The sequence below is a fragment of the Pan troglodytes genome, chromosome 10 (genome assembly GCF_028858775.2).
Source record: "Pan troglodytes isolate AG18354 chromosome 10, NHGRI_mPanTro3-v2.0_pri, whole genome shotgun sequence".
Lineage (NCBI taxonomy): Eukaryota > Metazoa > Chordata > Mammalia > Primates > Hominidae > Pan > Pan troglodytes.
Window position 1 is genome coordinate 3,296,373 of NC_072408.2, and position 15,612 is coordinate 3,311,984.

Here is a 15,612-nt window from a genome sequence, read left to right on the forward strand (position 1 = left end):
AAATACCTACAAGTCATCTGTATAAACATGGAAATATCTACACAGCCATCTATATAAACATGGAAATATCTACACAGCCATCTGTATATACATGGAAATATCTACACAGCTATCTGTATAAACATGGAAATAACTACAACGCTATTTGTATAAACAAGGAAATATCTACACCGTGATTTGTATAAACATGGAAATATCTACACTGCTATTTGTATAAACAAGGAAATATCTACACCGCTATCTGTATAAACATGGAAATAACTACACCGCTATTTGCATAAACAAGGAAATATCTACACCATGATCTGTATAAACATGGAAATATCTACAACGCCATCTCTATAAACATGGAAATAACTACACCGCTATTTGCATAAACAAGGAAATATCTACACCGTGATCTGTATAAACATGGAAATATCTACAACACCATCTCTATAAACATGGAAATATCTACACTCCTATGTGTATAAACATGGAAATATCCACAACGCTATCTCTATAAACATGGAAATAACTACACCGCGATCAGTATAAACGTGGAAATATCTACACCGCTATCTCTATAAACATGGAAATATCTCCACCGCTATTTCTATAAACATGGAAATATCTACACCGCCATCTGTATAAACATGGAAATACTTAAAAAGTTATCTGTATAAACATGGAAATATCTACACCGCCATCTGCATAAACATGGAAATATCTACACAGCCATGTGTACATACATGGAAATATCTACACCGCTCTCTATATAAACATGGAAAAAACTACATCGCTATCTGTATATACATGGAAATATCTACACCGCCATCTACATATACATAGAAATATCTGTGCCGCCATCTGTATAAACATGGAAATATCTACACGGTCATCTGTGTATAGATGGAAATATCAACACCGTCATCTCTACAAACATGGAAATATCTGCACCGCTATCTGTATAAGCATGGAAATATCTACACCGTGGTCTGTATAAACATGGAAATATCTATACCGCTATCTGTATAGACATGGAAATATATACACCGCTATCTCTATAAACATGGAAATATCTACACCGTGATCTGTATAAACATGGAAATATTTACACCGATATCTGTATAAACATGGAAATATCTACACCGCCATCTCTATAAACATGGAAATATCTACACCGCCATCTGTATAAACATGGAAATATCTACACCGCTATCTATATAAACCTGGAAATATCTACACCGCTATCTGTATAAACATGGTAATATCTACACCACCATCTATATAAACATGGAAATATCTACACTGCCATCTGTATAAACATGGAAATATCTACAATGCCATCTGTAGAAAGATGGAAATATCTACACCGCAATCTGTGTAAACATGGAAATATCTACACCAATATCTGTAAAAACATGGAAATATCTACACCGCTATCTGTATAAACATGGAAATATCTACACCGCGATCTGCATAAACATGGAAATATCTACACCGCGATCTGTATAAACATGAAAATATCTACACCGCTATCTGTAGAAACATGGAAATATCTACACCGCGATCTGAATAAACATGGAAGTATCTACACCGCGATCTGTATAAACATGGAAATATCTACACCGCTATCTGTAGAAACATGGAAATATCTACACAGCTATCTCTATAAACGTGGAAATATCTACACCGCCATCTGTATAGACATGGAAATACCAACAAGTCATCTGTATAAACATGGAAATATCTACACAGCCATCTGTATAAACATGGAAATATCTACACAGCCATCTGTATATACATGGAAATATCTACACCGCTATCTGTATAAACATGGAAATAACTACACCGCTATTTGTATAAACAAGTAAATATCTACACTGTGATCTGTATAAACATGGAAATATCTACACTGCTATTTGTATAAACAAGGAAATATCTACACCGCTATCTGTATAAACATGGAAATAACTACACCGCTATTTGCATAAACAAGGAAATATCTACACCGTGATCTGTATAAACATGGAAATATCTACAACGCCATCTCTATAAACATGGAAATATCTACACCCCTATCTGTATAAACATGGAAATATCCACACCGCTATCTCTATAAACATGGAAATTACTACACCGCGATCAGTATAAACGTGGAAATATCTACACCGCTATCTCTATAAACATGGAAATATCTCCACTACTATCTCTATAAACATCGAAATATCTACACCGCCATCTGTATAAACATGGAAATACATACAAAGTTATCTGTATAAACATGGAAATATCTGCACCGTCATCTGTATAAACATGGAAATATCTACACAGCCATGTGTACATATATGGAAATATCTACACCGCTCTCTATATAAACATGGAAATAACTACACCGCTATCTGTATATACATGGAAATATCTACACCGCCATCTACATATCCATAGAAATATCTGCGCCGCCATCTGTACAAACATGGAATTATCTACACGGTCATCTGTGTATAGATGGAAATATCAACACCGCCATCTGTACAAACATGGAAATATCTGCACCGCTATCTGTATAAACATGGAAATATCTACACCATGGTCTGTATAAACATGGAAATATCTACACCGCTATCTGTATAAACATGGAAATATATACACCGCTATCTGTATAAACCTGGAAATATCTACACCGCTATCTGTATAAACATGGTAATATCTACACCACCATCTATATAAACATGGAAATATCTACACCGCCATCTGTATAAACATGGAAATATCTACAATGCCGTCTGTAGATAGATGGAAATATCTACACTGCGATGTGTATAAACATGGAAATACCTACACCGCTATCTGTAGAAACATGGAAATATCTACACAGCTATCTCTATAAACATGGAAATATCTACACCGCCATCTGTATAAACATGGAAATACCTACAAGTCATCTGTATAAACATGGAAATATCTACACAGCCATCTGTATAAACATGGAGATATCTACACAGCCATCTGTATATACATGGAAATGTCTACACCACTATCTGTATAAACATGGAAATAACTACACCGCTATTTGTATAAACAAGGAAATATCTACACCGTGATCTGTATAAACATGGAAATAACTACACCGCTATTTGCATAAACAAGGAAATATCTACACCGTGATCTGTATAAACATGGAAATATCTACAACGCCATCTCTACAAACATGGAAATATCTACACCCCTATCTGTATAAACATGGAAATATCCACACCGCTATCTCTATAAACATGGAAATAACTACACCGCGATCAGTATAAACGTGGAAATATCTACACTGCTATCCCTATAAACATGGAAATATCTACACCACTATCTCTATAAACGTCGAAATATCTACACCGCCATCTGTATAAACATGAAAATTCTTACAAAGTTATCTGTATAAACATGGAAATATCTACACCGCCATCTGTATAAACATGGAAATATCTACACAGCTATCTCTATAAACATGGAAATATCTACACCGCCATCTGTATAAACATGGAAATACCTACAAGTCATCTGTATAAACATGGAAATATCTACACAGCCATCTGTATAAACATGGAAATATCTACACAGCCATCTGTATATACATGGAAATATCTACACAGCTATCTGTATAAACATGGAAATAACTACACCGCTATTTGTATAAACAAGGAAATATCTACACCGTGATTTGTATAAACATGGAAATATCTAGACTGCTATTTGTATAAACAAGGAAATATCTACACCGCTATCTGTATAAACATGGAAATAACTACACCGCTATTTGCATAAACAAGGAAATATCTACACCATGATCTGTATAAACATGGAAATATCTACAACGCCATCTGTATAAACATGGAAATAACTACACCGCTATTTGCATAAACAAGGAAATATCTACACCGTGATCTGTATAAACATGGAAATATCTACAACACCATCTCTATAAACATGGAAATATCTACACTCCTATGTGTATAAACATGGAAATATCCACACGCTATCTCTATAAACATGGAAATAACTACACCGCGATCAGTATAAACGTGGAAATATCTACACCGCTATCTCTATAAACATGGAAATATCTCCACTGCTATTTCTATAAACATGGAAATATCTACACCGCCATCTGTATAAACATGGAAATACTTACAAAGTTATCTGTATAAACATGGAAATATCTACACCGCCATCTGCATAAACATGGAAATATCTACACAGCCATGTGTACATACATGGAAATATCTACACCGCTCTCTATATAAACATGGAAATAACTACATCGCTATCTGTATATACATGGAAATATCTACACCGCCATCTACATATACATAGAAATATCTGTGCCGCCATCTGTATAAACATGGAAATATCTACACGGTCATCTGTGTATAGATGGAAATATCAACACCGCCATCTGTACAAACATGGAAATATCTGCACCGCTATCTGTATAAGCATGGAAATATCTACACCGTGGTCTGTATAAACATGGAAATATCTATACCGCTATCTGTATAAACATGGAAATATATACACCGCTATCTCTATAAACATGGAAATATCTACACCGTGATCTGTATAAACATGGAAATATTTACACCGATATCTGTATAAACATGGAAATATCTACACCGCCATCTCTATAAACATGGAAATATCTACACCGCCATCTGTATAAACATGGTAATATCTACACCACCATCTATATAAACATGGAAATATCTACACTGCCATCTGTATAAACATGGAAATATCTACAATGCCATCTGTAGAAAGATGGAAATATCTACACGGCAATCTGTGTAAACATGGAAATATCTACACCAATATCTGTAAAAACATGAAAATATCTACACCGCTATCTGTATAAACATGGAAATATCTACACCGCGATCTGCATAAACATGGAAATATCTACACCGCGATCTGTATAAACATGAAAATATCTACACCGCTATCTGTAGAAACATGGAAATATCTACACCGCGATCTGAATAAACATGGAAATATCTACACCGCGATCTGTATAAACATGGAAATATCTACACCGCTATCTGTAGAAACATGGAAATATCTACACAGCTATCTCTATAAACGTGGAAATATCTACACCGCCATCTGTATAGACATGGAAATACCTACAAGTCATCTGTATAAACATGGAAATATGTACACAGCCATCTGTATAAACATGGAAATATCTACACAGCCATCTGTATATACATGGAAATATCTACACCGCTATCTGTATAAACATGGAAATAACTACACCGCTATTTGTATAAACAAGTAAATATCTACACTGTGATCTGTATAAACATGGAAATATCTACACTGCTATTTGTATAAACAAGGAAATATCTACACCGCTATCTGTATAAACATGGAAATAACTACACCGCTATTTGCATAAACAAGGAAATATCTACACCGTGATCTGTATAAACATGGAAATATCTACAACGCCATCTCTATAAACATGGAAATATCTACACCCCTATCTGTATAAACATGGAAATATCCACACCGCTATCTCTATAAACATGGAAATTACTACACCGCGATCAGTATAAACGTGGAAATATCTACACCGCTATCTCTATAAACATGGAAATATCTCCACTACTATCTCTATAAACATCGAAATATCTACACCGCCATCTGTATAAACATGGAAATACTTACAAAGTTATCTGTATAAACATGGAAATATCTGCACCGTCATCTGTATAAACATGGAAATATCTACACAGCCATGTGTACATATATGGACATATCTACACCGCTCTCTATATAAACATGGAAATAACTACACCGCTATCTGTATATACATGGAAATATCTACACCGCCATCTACATATCCATAGAAATATCTGCGCCGCCATCTGTACAAACATGGAATTATCTACACGGTCATCTGTGTATAGATGGAAATATCAACACCGCCATCTGTACAAACATGGAAATATCTGCACCGCTATCTGTATAAACATGGAAATATCTACACCATGGTCTGTATAAACATGGAAATATCTACACCGCTATCTGTATAAACATGGAAATATATACACCGCTATCTGTATAAACCTGGAAATATCTACACCGCTATCTGTATAAACATGGTAATATCTACACCACCATCTATATAAACATGGAAATATCTACACCGCCATCTGTATAAACATGGAAATGTCTACAATGCCGTCTGTAGATAGATGGAAATATCTACACCGCGATGTGCATAAACATGGAAATACCTACACCGCTATCTGTAGAAACATGGAAATATCTACACAGCTATCTCTATAAACATGGAAATATCTACACCGCCATCTGTATAAACATGGAAATACCTACAAGTCATCTGTATAAACATGGAAATATCTACACAGCCATCTGTATAATCATGGAAATATCTACACAGCCATCTGTATATACATGGAAATGTCTACACCGCTATCAGTATAAACATGGAAATAACTACACCGCTATTTGTATAAACAAGGAAATATCTACACCGTGATCTGTATAAACATGGAAATAACTACACCGCTATTTGCATAAACAAGGAAATATCTACACCGTGATCTGTATAAACATGGAAATATCTACAACGCCATCTCTATAAACATGGAAATATCTACACCCCTATCTGTATAAACATGGAAATATCCACACCGCTATCTCTATAAACATGGAAATAACTACACCGCGATCAGTATAAACGTGGAAATATCTACACCGCTATCTCTATAAACATGGAAATATCTCCACCGCTATCTCTATAAACATCGAAATATCTACACCGCCATCTGTATAAACATGAAAATTCTTACAAAGTTATCTGTATAAATATGGAAATATCTGCACCGCCATCTGTATAAACATGGAAATATCTACACAGCTATCTCTATAAACATGGAAATATCTACACCGCCATCTGTATAAACATGGAAATACCTACAAGTCATCTGTATAAACATGGAAATATCTACACAGCCATCTATATAAACATGGAAATATCTACACAGCCATCTGTATATACATGGAAATATCTACACAGCTATCTGTATAAACATGGAAATAACTACAACGCTATTTGTATAAACAAGGAAATATCTACACCGTGATTTGTATAAACATGGAAATATCTACACTGCTATTTGTATAAACAAGGAAATATCTACACCGCTATCTGTATAAACATGGAAATAACTACACCGCTATTTGCATAAACAAGGAAATATCTACACCATGATCTGTATAAACATGGAAATATCTACAACGCCATCTCTATAAACATGGAAATAACTACACCGCTATTTGCATAAACAAGGAAATATCTACACCGTGATCTGTATAAACATGGAAATATCTACAACACCATCTCTATAAACATGGAAATATCTACACTCCTATGTGTATAAACATGGAAATATCCACAACGCTATCTCTATAAACATGGAAATAACTACACCGCGATCAGTATAAACGTGGAAATATCTACACCGCTATCTCTATAAACATGGAAATATCTCCACCGCTATTTCTATAAACATGGAAATATCTACACCGCCATCTGTATAAACATGGAAATACTTAAAAAGTTATCTGTATAAACATGGAAATATCTACACCGCCATCTGCATAAACATGGAAATATCTACACAGCCATGTGTACATACATGGAAATATCTACACCGCTCTCTATATAAACATGGAAAAAACTACATCGCTATCTGTATATACATGGAAATATCTACACCGCCATCTACATATACATAGAAATATCTGTGCCGCCATCTGTATAAACATGGAAATATCTACACGGTCATCTGTGTATAGATGGAAATATCAACACCGTCATCTGTACAAACATGGAAATATCTGCACCGCTATCTGTATAAGCATGGAAATATCTACACCGTGGTCTGTATAAACATGGAAATATCTATACCGCTATCTGTATAAACATGGAAATATATACACCGCTATCTCTATAAACATGGAAATATCTACACCGTGATCTGTATAAACATGGAAATATTTACACCGATATCTGTATAAACATGGAAATATCTACACCGCCATCTCTATAAACATGGAAATATCTACACCGCCATCTGTATAAACATGGAAATATCTACACCGCTATCTATATAAACCTGGAAATATCTACACCGCTATCTGTATAAACATGGTAATATCTACACCACCATCTATATAAACATGGAAATATCTACACTGCCATCTGTATAAACATGGAAATATCTACAATGCCATCTGTAGAAAGATGGAAATATCTTCACCGCAATCTGTGTAAACATGGAAATATCTACACCAATATCTGTAAAAACATGGAAATATCTACACCGCTATCTGTATAAACATGGAAATATCTACACCGCGATCTGCATAAACATGGAAATATCTACACCGCGATCTGTATAAACATGAAAATATCTACACCGCTATCTGTAGAAACATGGAAATATCTACACCGCGATCTGAATAAACATGGAAGTATCTACACCGCGATCTGTATAAACATGGAAATATCTACACCGCTATCTGTAGAAACATGGAAATATCTACACAGCTATCTCTATAAACGTGGAAATATCTACACCGCCATCTGTATAGACATGGAAATACCAACAAGTCATCTGTATAAACATGGAAATATCTACACAGCCATCTGTATAAACATGGAAATATCTACACAGCCATCTGTATATACATGGAAATATCTACACCGCTATCTGTATAAACATGGAAATAACTACACCGCTATTTGTATAAACAAGTAAATATCTACACTGTGATCTGTATAAACATGGAAATATCTACACTGCTATTTGTATAAACAAGGAAATATCTACACCGCTATCTGTAAAAACATGGAAATAACTACACCGCTATTTGCATAAACAAGGAAATATCTACACCGTGATCTGTATAAACATGGAAATATCTACAACGCCATCTCTATAAACATGGAAATATCTACACCCCTATCTGTATAAACATGGAAATATCCACACCGCTATCTCTATAAACATGGAAATTACTACACCGCGATCAGTATAAACGTGGAAATATCTACACCGCTATCTCTATAAACATGGAAATATCTCCACTACTATCTCTATAAACATCGAAATATCTACACCGCCATCTGTATAAACATGGAAATACTTACAAAGTTATCTGTATAAACATGGAAATATCTGCACCGTCATCTGTATAAACATGGAAATATCTACACAGCCATGTGTACATATATGGAAATATCTACACCGCTCTCTATATAAACATGGAAATAACTACACCGCTATCTGTATATACATGGAAATATCTACACCGCCATCTACATATCCATAGAAATATCTGCGCCGCCATCTGTACAAACATGGAATTATCTACACGGTCATCTGTGTATAGATGGAAATATCAACACCGCCATCTGTACAAACATGGAAATATCTGCACCGCTATCTGTATAAACATGGAAATATCTACACCATGGTCTGTATAAACATGGAAATATCTACACCGCTATCTGTATAAACATGGAAATATATACACCGCTATCTGTATAAACCTGGAAATATCTACACCGCTATCTGTATAAACATGGTAATATCTACACCACCATCTATATAAACATGGAAATATCTACACCGCCATCTGTATAAACATGGAAATATCTACAATGCCGTCTGTAGATAGATGGAAATATCTACACTGCGATGTGTATAAACATGGAAATACCTACACCGCTATCTGTAGAAACATGGAAATATCTACACAGCTATCTCTATAAACATGGAAATATCTACACCGCCATCTGTATAAACATGGAAATACCTACAAGTCATCTGTATAAACATGGAAATATCTACACAGCCATCTGTATAAACATGGAGATATCTACACAGCCATCTGTATATACATGGAAATGTCTACACCGCTATCTGTATAAACATGGAAATAACTACACCGCTATTTGTATAAACAAGGAAATATCTACACCGTGATCTGTATAAACATGGAAATAACTACACCGCTATTTGCATAAACAAGGAAATATCTACACCGTGATCTGTATAAACATGGAAATATCTACAACGCCATCTCTACAAACATGGAAATATCTACACCCCTATCTGTATAAACATGGAAATATCCACACCGCTATCTCTATAAACATGGAAATAACTACACCGCGATCAGTATAAACGTGGAAATATCTACACTGCTATCCCTATAAACATGGAAATATCTACACCACTATCTCTATAAACGTCGAAATATCTACACCGCCATCTGTATAAACATGAAAATTCTTACAAAGTTATCTGTATAAACATGGAAATATCTACACCGCCATCTGTATAAACATGGAAATATCTACACAGCTATCTCTATAAACATGGAAATATCTACACCGCCATCTGTATAAACATGGAAATACCTACAAGTCATCTGTATAAACATGGAAATATCTACACAGCCATCTGTATAAACATGGAAATATCTACACAGCCATCTGTATATACATGGAAATATCTACACAGCTATCTGTATAAACATGGAAATAACTACACCGCTATTTGTATAAACAAGGAAATATCTACACCGTGATTTGTATAAACATGGAAATATCTAGAGTGCTATTTGTATAAACAAGGAAATATCTACAGCGCTATCTGTATAAACATGGAAATAACTACACCGCTATTTGCATAAACAAGGAAATATCTACACCATGATCTGTATAAACATGGAAATATCTACAACGCCATCTGTATAAACATGGAAATAACTACACCGCTATTTGCATAAACAAGGAAATATCTACACCGTGATCTGTATAAACATGGAAATATCTACAACACCATCTCTATAAACATGGAAATATCTACACTCCTATGTGTATAAACATGGAAATATCCACACGCTATCTCTATAAACATGGAAATAACTACACCGCGATCAGTATAAACGTGGAAATATCTACACCGCTATCTCTATAAACATGGAAATATCTCCACTGCTATTTCTATAAACATGGAAATATCTACACCGCCATCTGTATAAACATGGAAATACTTACAAAGTTATCTGTATAAACATGGAAATATCTACACCGCCATCTGCATAAACATGGAAATATCTACACAGCCATGTGTACATACATGGAAATATCTACACCGCTCTCTATATAAACATGGAAATAACTACATCGCTATCTGTATATACATGGAAATATCTACACCGCCATCTACATATACATAGAAATATCTGTGCCGCCATCTGTATAAACATGGAAATATCTACACGGTCATCTGTGTATAGATGGAAATATCAACACCGCCATCTGTACAAACATGGAAATATCTGCACCGCTATCTGTATAAGCATGGAAATATCTACACCGTGGTCTGTATAAACATGGAAATATCTATACCGCTATCTGTATAAACATGGAAATATATACACCGCTATCTCTATAAACATGGAAATATCTACACCGTGATCTGTATAAACATGGAAATATTTACACCGATATCTGTATAAACATGGAAATATCTACACCGCCATCTCTATAAACATGGAAATATCTACACCGCCATCTGTATAAACATGGAAATATCTACACCGCTATCTGTATAAACCTGGAAATTTCTACACCGCTATCTGTATAAACATGGTAATATCTACACCACCATCTATATAAACATGGAAATATCTACACTGCCATCTGTATAAACATGGAAATATCTACAATGCCATCTGTAGAAAGATGGAAATATCTACACCGCAATCTGTGTAAACATGGAAATATCTACACCAATATCTGTAAAAACATGGAAATATCTACACCGCTATCTGTATAAACATGGAAATATCTACACCGCGATCTGCATAAACATGGAAATATCTACACCGCGATCTGTATAAACATGAAAATATCTACACCGCTATCTGTAGAAACATGGAAATATCTACACCGCGATCTGAATAAACATGGAAATATCTACACCGCGATCTGTATAAACATGGAAATATCTACACCGCTATCTGTAGAAACATGGAAATATCTACACAGCTATCTCTATAAACGTGGAAATATCTACACCGCCATCTGTATAGACATGGAAATACCTACAAGTCATCTGTATAAACATGGAAATATCTACACAGCCATCTGTATAAACATGGAAATATCTACACAGCCATCTGTATATACATGGAAATATCTACACCGCTATCTGTATAAACATGGAAATAACTACACCGCTATTTGTATAAACAAGTAAATATCTACACTGTGATCTGTATAAACATGGAAATATCTACACTGCTATTTGTATAAACAAGGAAATATCTACACCGCTATCTGTATAAACATGGAAATAACTACACCGCTATTTGCATAAACAAGGAAATATCTACACCGTGATCTGTATAAACATGGAAATATCTACAACGCCATCTCTATAAACATGGAAATATCTACACCCCTATCTGTATAAACATGGAAATATCCACACCGCTATCTCTATAAACATGGAAATAACTACACCGCGATCAGTATAAACGTGGAAATATCTACACCGCTATCTCTATAAACATGGAAATATCTCCACCGCTATCTCTATAAACATCGAAATATCTACACCGCCATCTGTATAAACATGAAAATCTTACAAAGTTATCTGTATAAACATGGAAATATCTACACCGCCATCTGTATAAACATGGAAATATCTACACAGCTATCTCTATAAACATGGAAATATCTACACCGCCATCTGTATAAACATGGAAATACCTACAAGTCATCTGTATAAACATGGAAATATCTACACAGCCATCTATATAAACATGGAAATATCTACACAGCCATCTGTATATACATGGAAATATCTACACAGCTATCTGTATAAACATGGAAATAACTACAACGCTATTTGTATAAACAAGGAAATATCTACACCGTGATTTGCATAAACATGGAAATATCTACACTGCTATTTGTATAAACAAGGAAATATCTACACCGCTATCTGTATAAACATGGAAATAACTACACCGCTATTTGCATAAACAAGGAAATATCTACACCATGATCTGTATAAACATGGAAATATCTACAACGCCATCTCTATAAACATGGTAATAACTACACCGCTATTTGCATAAACAAGGAAATATCTACACCGTGATCTGTATAAACATGGAAATATCTACAACACCATCTCTATAAACATGGAAATATCTACACTCCTATGTGTATAAACATGGAAATATCCACAACGCTATCTCTATAAACATGGAAATAACTACACCGCGATCAGTATAAACGTGGAAATATCTACACCGCTATCTCTATAAACATGGAAATATCTCCACCGCTATTTCTATAAACATGGAAATATCTACACCGCCATCTGTATAAACATGGAAATATCTACACAGCCATGTGTACATATATGGAAATATCTACACCGCTCTCTATATAAACATGGAAATAACTACACCGCTATCTGTATATACATGGAAATATCTACACCGCCATCTACATATCCATAGAAATATCTGCACCGCCATCTGTACAAACATGGAATTATCTACACGGTCATCTGTGTATAGATGGAAATATCAACACCGCCATCTGTACAAACATGGAAATATCTGCACCGCTATCTGTATAAACATGGAAATATCTACACCATGGTCTGTATAAACATGGAAATATCTACACCGCTATCTGTATAAACATGGAAATATATACACCGCTATCTGTATAAACCTGGAAATATCTACACCGCTATCTGTATAAACATGGTAATATCTACACCACCATCTATATAAACATGGAAATATCTACACCGCCATCTGTATAAACATGGAAATATCTACAATGCCGTCTGTAGATAGATGGAAATATCTACACTGCGATGTGTATAAACATGGAAATACCTACACCGCTATCTGTAGAAACATGGAAATATCTACACAGCTATCTCTATAAACATGGAAATATCTACACCGCCATCTGTATAAACATGGAAATACCTACAAGTCATCTGTATAAACATGGAAATATCTACACAGCCATCTGTATAAACATGGAAATATCTACACAGCCATCTGTATATACATGGAAATGTCTACACCGCTATCTGTATAAACATGGAAATAACTACACCGCTATTTGTATAAACAAGGAAATATCTACACCGTGATCTGTATAAACATGGAAATAACTACACCGCTATTTGCATAAACAAGGAAATATCTACACCGTGATCTGTATAAACATGGAAATATCTACAACGCCATCTCTATAAACATGGAAATATCTACACCCCTATCTGTATAAACATGGAAATATCCACACCGCTATCTCTATAAACATGGAAATAACTACACCGCGATCAGTATAAACGTGGAAATATCTACACCGCTATCTCTATAAACATGGAAATATCTCCACCGCTATCTCTATAAACGTCGAAATATCTACACCGCCATCTGTATAAACATGAAAATTCTTACAAAGTTATCTGTATAAACATGGAAATATCTACACCGCCATCTGTATAAACATGGAAATATCTACACAGCTATCTCTATAAACATGGAAATATCTACACCGCCATCTGTATAAACATGGAAATACCTACAAGTCATCTGTATAAACATGGAAATATCTACACAGCCATCTGTATAAACATGGAAATATCTACACAGCCATCTGTATATACATGGAAATATCTAGACAGCTATCTGTATAAACATGGAAATAACTACACCGCTATTTGTATAAACAAGGAAATATCTACACCGTGATTTGTATAAACATGGAAATATCTACACTGCTATTTGTATAAACAAGGAAATATCTACACCGCTATCTGTATAAACATGGAAATAACTACACCGCTATTTGCATAAACAAGGAAATATCTACACCATGATCTGTATAAACATGGAAATATCTACAACGCCATCTGTATAAACATGGAAGTAACTACACCGCTATTTGCATAAACAAGGAAATATCTACACCGTGATCTGTATAAACATGGAAATATCTACAACACCATCTCTATAAACATGGAAATATCTACACTCCTATGTGTATAAACATGGAAATATCCACACGCTATCTCTATAAACATGGAAATAACTACACCGCGATCAGTATAAACGTGGAAATATCTACACCGCTATCTCTATAAACATGGAAATATCTCCACTGCTATTTCTATAAACATGGAAATATCTACACCGCCATCTGTATAAACATGGAAATACTTACAAAGTTATCTGTATAAACATGGAAATATCTACACCGCCATCTGCATTAACATGGAAATATCTACACAGCCATGTGTACATACATGGAAATATCTACACTGCTCTCTATATAAACATGGAAATAACTACATCGCTATCTGTATATACATGGAAATATCTACACCGCCATCTACATATACATAGAAATATCTGTGCCGCCATCTGTATAAACATGGAAATATCTACACGGTCATCTGTGTATAGATGGAAATATCAACACCG